Source organism: Oryx dammah, unplaced genomic scaffold (assembly GCF_014754425.2).
Source record: "Oryx dammah isolate SB20612 unplaced genomic scaffold, SCBI_Odam_1.1 HiC_scaffold_26, whole genome shotgun sequence".
Classification (NCBI taxonomy): domain Eukaryota; kingdom Metazoa; phylum Chordata; class Mammalia; order Artiodactyla; family Bovidae; genus Oryx; species Oryx dammah.
This window is the reverse complement of record NW_024070210.1, coordinates 54,670,367-54,677,478: the sequence shown is the minus strand read 5'-3', so window position 1 is coordinate 54,677,478 and position 7,112 is coordinate 54,670,367. Positions and strand designations below refer to the sequence as shown.

The 7,112-nt window shown below is 44.4% G+C and overlaps 1 non-coding gene across 1 annotated transcript; it reads left to right on the top strand.

Annotated features, from left to right (window-relative positions):
- The first annotated feature begins 5,879 nt into the window (after positions 1-5,879).
- On the top strand, positions 5,880-6,015 carry LOC120853787. Its single transcript, XR_005718844.1, has one exon. It is a non-coding gene; the product is annotated as a small nucleolar RNA SNORA2/SNORA34 family (small nucleolar RNA).
- Positions 6,016-7,112: the final 1,097 nt, after the last annotated feature.

Sequence of the window (7,112 nt, the reverse complement as noted above, 5' to 3'; positions counted from 1 at the left end):
AATGAAAGGCTCTGTTCCAATGTGGACCGTGGCAAAATATCATTGACCCAAATCCTCTGTTGAATGAATACCACTGAGAGACGCTGACCCAGTTTCTTTCCATATGGCCTTTATTTTCTCTTTTTATGTTTGGATTTAAGTTACTGTGGATGCCAAGAGACAAAGGTTTTTTTGGGTCAAAGACTTGGTGTGAATTTAACAATCACTCCTCTAAGAGCCACTGAAATGAAACTTGAGGCTGAGCCTGTGATGTCCTTGGATTATATCAAATGTAGATGGGTCTCTTACAGAGGAAAATTGGCTAAAACAAATGTCAAATTTTTTTTTACCCAGTGGTGTTAATAGCTCTTAACGCTTCAGGCCACAGGAGATTGGAATTAGGAGAAATGGCATGCTGCAGGGAACAGTATGAGGGAGGGGGCAGGAGTGAATGGAGGTGCGTGGGCGCTGTGGGCAGGATAACAGTCTAGAGCCCCTTCAAAGATTGTTTGACGTTATGTTGGAGGAGTGCTGTGTCTGGAAGGGAGAGAAATGAGGTAAGTCTATCACCACCAAGAGCCTTTCCTCTCTGGTCTGGGCTACTCAGCTCTGGATCCAAGTTTGTAGACTCCTAACAGAAGACACGGAGAAGGCAATGGCACCCCACTCCAGTACTCTTGCCTGGAAAATCCCATGGACGGAGGAGCCTGGTAGGCTGCAGTCCATGGGGTCGCTAAGAGTCAGACGCGACTGAGCGACTTCACTTTCAATTTCACTTTCCTGCATTGCAAAAGGAAATGGCAACCCACTCCAGTGTTCTTGCCTGGAGAATCACAGGGGCTGGGGAGCCTGGTGGGCTGCCGTCTATGGGGTCGCACAGAGTCGGACACGACTGAAGCGACTTAGCAGCAGCAGCAGCAACAGAAGACAAGATAGTTGGATAGCATCACCAACTCAATGGACACGAGTGAGCAAACTCCAGGAGACGGTGAAGGACAGGGAAGCCTGGTGTGCTGCAGTCCATGGGGTCTCAGACACGACTTGGTGACTGAACACTAACTCAGCAAGGCAAAAAAAAAAAAGAGGCAGCTGAGGTATTTACTGCCCTTTGTTACCAGAGCACATCTCTTGGAGATCTAACTGCTGCATCAGTATATAATAGCATACAGTACCATGTTGCAGTAACTATGATGTTCTCTGAATTTCTGGTGGGTCTTCTGTGCCTTGTATAGAGGGCTGCCCTAGGGGAATGACTGGCCAGTGATTCCTGCTGGAGAAAACCAGCAGTACTGTTAGGGGAAGCACACTGATTGAAACCTTCCACCCTGGCCAGCTACCATGGTAACCATTTGCAAGAGTTGTTTTATGACAGGAGATCCTGACAAGGAATACGGAACCAATAAGCCACCACCTACCGGAAGAGTTGGGGTAAGGTCGGAAGGAGACACCGCGTGTCCGTCCACTTCCCAGAATCCTTCTCGCTAGCATCCACCTTGGCTGAGCGATGCGTGCACCACCAGGAAAGATTCTGAATTAGAATGCTTGGCCAAAGCCCACCCGGGAACTAATCCCATCACCATAAAACCTGAGACTGCGAGCCACGTGGCAGAGCAGTTCTCCTGGGTTCCCTTACCCTACTGCTCTCCACCCAGGTGCCCTTTCCCAATAAAGTCTCTTGCTTTGTCAGCACATGTGTTTCCTCGGACAATTCATTTCCGAGTGTTAGACAAGAGCCCAGTTTTGGGCCCTGGAAGGGGTCCGCCTTCCTGCAACAGTACCGGGAAGAAAACCCAGGATGCCTGCTCTGAGCCCACACGCTGGCATGGCCACCAGAGAGGGGGCTCTTTGTCCAGCTGAGCATGGAGGGGCAGGACAAGAAGCTAAGTCCTGAGAATAGAAGAGCAGCCTGGAGGCTGAAGCAGCCAACTCTGGCTACAGGGCTGGGCTCACCAAACAATGGTCCTGTTGTGCTAAATCTTAAAACATGATAAAAATATAATTTTGAAAGAGATGTTGAGTCTCAGTATTCAGATCCTCTCATATTAGTGGAAAATTTTCTGTGTTCAGTTTTGGCCTCTGACCTCATGCCACTTTCCGGTTGTCATGAATCTCCTCTGCTTACTTAAGACATTTTCGTACAGCATCTTATTGTTCAGGTACAATTCTGGCACTGGAGGTGGGGCTAGCTCTCTTCTCTTGGATACTATGTTTTACTGGAGGAACAGACAGAAACAAAGACATAAGTATATACTAATATACTACATAATAATGCTATATAAGATGATTGGATGGCATCACCAACCTGATGGACCTGAGTTAGAGCAAGCTCTGGGGGTTGCTGATGGACAGGGAAGCCTGGTGTGGTGCAGTCCATGGGGTTGCAAAGAGTCGGACACGACTGAGTGACTGAACTGTGCTGAACTGATATATTATACCATCCCACATCATTTTCCATACCATATCACATCACGCATACATATATTTTTTGATGTGAACCATTTTTAAAGTCTTTATTGAATTTTTTACAATATTCTTTCTGTTTCACGTTTGCTGTTTTGACCATGGGGCATGTGGGATCTTGGCTCCTTGATCAGGGATCGAACCTATACCCCCCACATTGGAAGGTGAAGTCTTAACCACTGGACCGACCACCAGGCAAGTCCCGCATACATACGTTTTTTTTAAAGTGATGGTGAAATACAGTATACTAACACATATATATGGAATTTAGAAAGATGGCAATGATGACCCTGTATGCAGGACAGCAAAAAAGACACAGATGTGTATAACGGACTTTTGGACTCAGTGGGAGAGGGAGAGGGTGAGATGACTTGGGAGAATGGTATTGAAACATGTATAATATCATGTAAGAATCGAATTGCCAGTCTTTGTCCGATGCAGGATATGGCACGCTTGGGGCTGGTACGCAGGGATGACCCAGAGAGATGTTGTGGGGAGAGGGGGTGGGAGGGAGGTTCAGGTTTGGGAATGCATGTACACCCGTGGTGGATTCATGTCAATGTATGGCAAAACCAATACAGAATTGTAAAGTAAAATAAAAAATAAATAAATTAAAAAAAAAAAAGTGATGGTGAGTCTCCTCCCTAAGGGAGGAGAGAAGGTGGCGTCAGAGAGGTGTCTCTTACACATTACATCTTCTCTGGCTTACAGCACGAATTCCCTGCTATGGATGAAAACCTGGACTGGGGAATAAGTTTTCCCTTTAATAGGAGTCACACAGGAGGCAGGAAATGTGGGTGAGTTCCTCGAGCGACACTTCTTGCCCTAAGCAAGGGGGGCTGCTGAGTTCCTAATCCCTGAGACTGGCCTGACGATGCTGGAGAATCCATCTGTTGAGCATGGCTGGCTGGCAGAGAACCGTGCTAGTAGTCAGGGCCAGCTTAGTCTCTTCCTATCCCACTCTGACAGCTTATTTATCTTATTCACCTGGGAAACAGTTGTAGCAAAGTGGAGTGTAGGGTCTCTGCAATGAGAGATGACATTATGCTGGACAGCAGAGCCTTCCTGATGTTTAGTGGAAAGACAATGACCCTTACCTTGAGCTCAGTCAGAGGGACTTCATCTCTGGTGACCTGGCTGGTGATGACTGGGGGATGTGGGGACTCTGATTTAGCAGGGGGCCGGAAAGAGAAGGTGAGGGGTCAAGCAAGTCTAGGTGGTGTTGGCACACAGTAGAGGGCATGGAGAGTGACAGCTAGTGGGTGTGCAGTTACATTCTGGGACGAGAAAAAATGTTTCAGAATGAGAGAGGGGTGATGGTTCCACAAGTTTCAGAATATACTAAAACCCACTGAATTGCACCGTTTTATAGGATAATTTTATGGTGTATGAACTTTATCTTTTTTTACACTTATTTTTAAAAATTTTATTGGAGTATAGTTGATTTATAATCTTGCATTCATCTCAGGTGTACAGCAAAGTGATTCAGTTATACATATAATGTGAAGTAGCAATTAACACAAATAACTTCAAATTCAGCAGAAAGGGGGGAGGAGACTCGATTTCCTGACCTCACCTCTTAATATTCTTCCCATCTCACCACAGCCACCTCTTAATTATGTTATTATGTTACCTTATTTTTCATCAAAGGAAAACATCATAAATTCAAAACCATCTGACCAGTTCTGCTTCAGGGTGCCCAGGGACTTGTGGTTCCACTTTTGTTTATAAGCGAAGTCATTTAATCCCAGCTCAGGCAAAAATAAAAGCAGTGCACTAACAGGAAGTCACGGCCAACACCTGTACACAACAGCACAAACATGAATTACCGTAAGAACAGCGCGTTTCTGAATCGTTGGTGTGATGAGTAAGTGAGAAGAAGCCAAACAGGGTCACCGTATTGCTGAAGGCCCGAGCTGAGTTATGTCTCCCAAACTGTTGAACTGTAGAGAGGCCTAGGCAAGGAGGGCTGCTGTGTTCCTAATCCCTGAAACTGGCCTGACGGATGCTGGAGAATCCATCTCTCGAGCATCACTGGCTGGCAGAGAACCACGCCAGCAGTCAAGGCCAGCTCAGTCTGGCCCTGCAATTAAAATCGGTGGGGAGGGTCTGCAATTAAAATCAGTAACCCCATATCCTAAACACAAAATGACAGCACCACCTTGGTAGGTGAGAGAGAGGGAGCACATTGTGCAGAAGGTGGAAGCTTTGAGGGGAGAAAGTAGTCTTCCCCTTGCTTCCTATAACCACAGTAGCACCTTGAATCCAGTGGAGGTGGGAAGCCTAATAACCATCGCCCCTTGACTTACTGGGAAGATCAGCAAAGAGCCCTCCTGCTTATGCCACTTCCACCTATAAGATCTAAGGATGTCACATGGCCTTCCTGAGCCTCGGTTTCTTCATCTGTATAGTGGGGATAGTAATAGTTCATCCCTGGTAAGGTTGATAGAAGGGTTAAATGGGATACTGCCTGTGTACCCTGCCTGCATAAACTAAGATATTAAAAATATGGTAGCTCTTCTTGGCCAAGGGGTAGTCAGGGAGGTGCTGTGGTCTGATTTAACAGACAGAGGAACTGTAGCCAGAAAGAGTGATTCATGGCCTTCCAGAGGCAGAACTGAATAAACTCCTGTTTCGTGGCCTAGCCTAACACACTGTCAATGTTATCTTAAAGATAATATATGAAAGAGGTAAGAGAGGCAAAACAGAACACGGAGCCTCCCACAGTCACTTCCCAGAGAACTCATGTTGCAAACTGTCTCCTGCCTTCTCTTTGTGTGTGTGTGTGTGCGCGTGTGTGTGTGACTGCATCGATTCTTAGTTGCAGCACGCGGGAGCTTGGTGTGGCATATATGGGATCTTGGTTGCTGCTTGTAGGATCTTTAGTTGTGGCATGGGAACTCTTAGTTTTGGCGTGGGGGATCTAGTTCTCTGACCGTGGATTGAACCCAGCCCCCTTGCATTGGGAGCGTGGAGTCCTAGCTCCTGGACCACCAGGGAAGTCCCCTTCCTTGTCTTTTGAAATCACATGTCAGATTATGACACAACTCATGTTAATTCTTTCCTTTTAGGAGAAATTCTGGGCTTGCTGCTGGGACATTTCAGGCCCTTCAGTCAAGGACTCAATTCTGCTGGCTGGACTTCCCTCCTGCTTCTTCCCTCAGTTAGTTCTTGGTGTTTCCTTGCCATATGGGTCACCCTACATGCCTTAGCACAAGTCAGAACCTCTGTTCAGAACACCCTTTCATCTCCAACTCAACCCTGAAGGTCTATTTCAATTGCTGCTGCCCCAAGAAGCTTCTTCACTCACTGGGCTTCACTTCACTCTGGTTTCATGGGAGACGCCTCGGGAACAAGGACTCAGTGTCGAAACCCCATGGATGGGACTGGATGGGATGGGATGAGATGAGAGAATCTTACAGTTAAATATCTTAAAGCCCTGGGTCCTGAATCAACACAAGCAGTTTGCTGAAGCTGTTGGTTTCAAGCAGGAATCTAGAGAAGTCTCTTTCTTTGGTCTGTTGGCCTTTCAGAACTTAGGAAATGTAATAGTCAGTTCATTAGAAAGAAACATCTCAGTCGTTGGTGATACACACAGGCTAACACTTATTTATAGTTGATTAATACTGGAATTCCAAAACTGAGAGCTCTCTGATTTAATTTGTTCATTAGAATGATAATACTGTTAAACCTAATTACTGCCCCCCAAAATTGCTGTGAATCTAAAACCAGTGGGATAATTCTGAACTGTGAGCTCTCTCTGAGTATTATCCTTTTGTATGGTCAGAGTCCTGACTTGCATATTTTAGACTTCATTCAAATTAGAAACTTATATTTAAAATTGGGCTGTAAAACATTTTGAGTTCTATATTGAACTGTGAAAGTGCATCCTTATTGCACTTTTGAGACAATCGAGCCACTAATTGAGAAATTGGGACACTATTGTCTCTATTGACACAATTGTCTCAACTGTGACACTAATTGAGAAAGTTACTTACTTTCATAGTAAATGCATTTTTTAAATATTATGATCTTCATTATATGAAAGGCATAAATCTTGCCAGATTTCATTTCCCTGGAAAGATATACAAATATTTGGATAGTAAAATGTATCTTTTCAATACAAAGAAAGGAAAATTTTCTTGCTCTTTAGAAAGGAAAACTTTTTTTCTATTCTGTTTATTAAATATTTAACCAATTTAAATAAATAACTTAAGGTCTTAAGTGAAACATAGAATTGGAGACACTAAGGTCCCAGATCCACCAAAAACCCTTATTTTAATTTTTATGCTTAACTAACTAAAATAACAGGAACTAAACCATTACTAAACCATTGGTAATATTTTTATACATATTAAGTAATAATTCCTTAGAAATGTTTCAGAATCTGCCTCCCTTCCAGTTTAAGTGAGAAGCTTGTGTGAACATTTATATGCGTGCCTAAAGGTATTTTGTTTCCCTTGTCTGATTTTATGACTTGAAACTGGTGGTTCTTGTCATCAGCTCCCACCTTGTCCCCAAAGAAACCCACTTAAATGCATGTCTTAACTCTCCTTCTTCTCAGAAATGGGGGATGTGGTTAAAATACCAGGGTTTACTTTCCTTGTCTTGTTTCAGTTTTTAAAATTTTGTTTATTTATCAGTTTTGGTGGCACTGGGTCTTTGTCACTGCC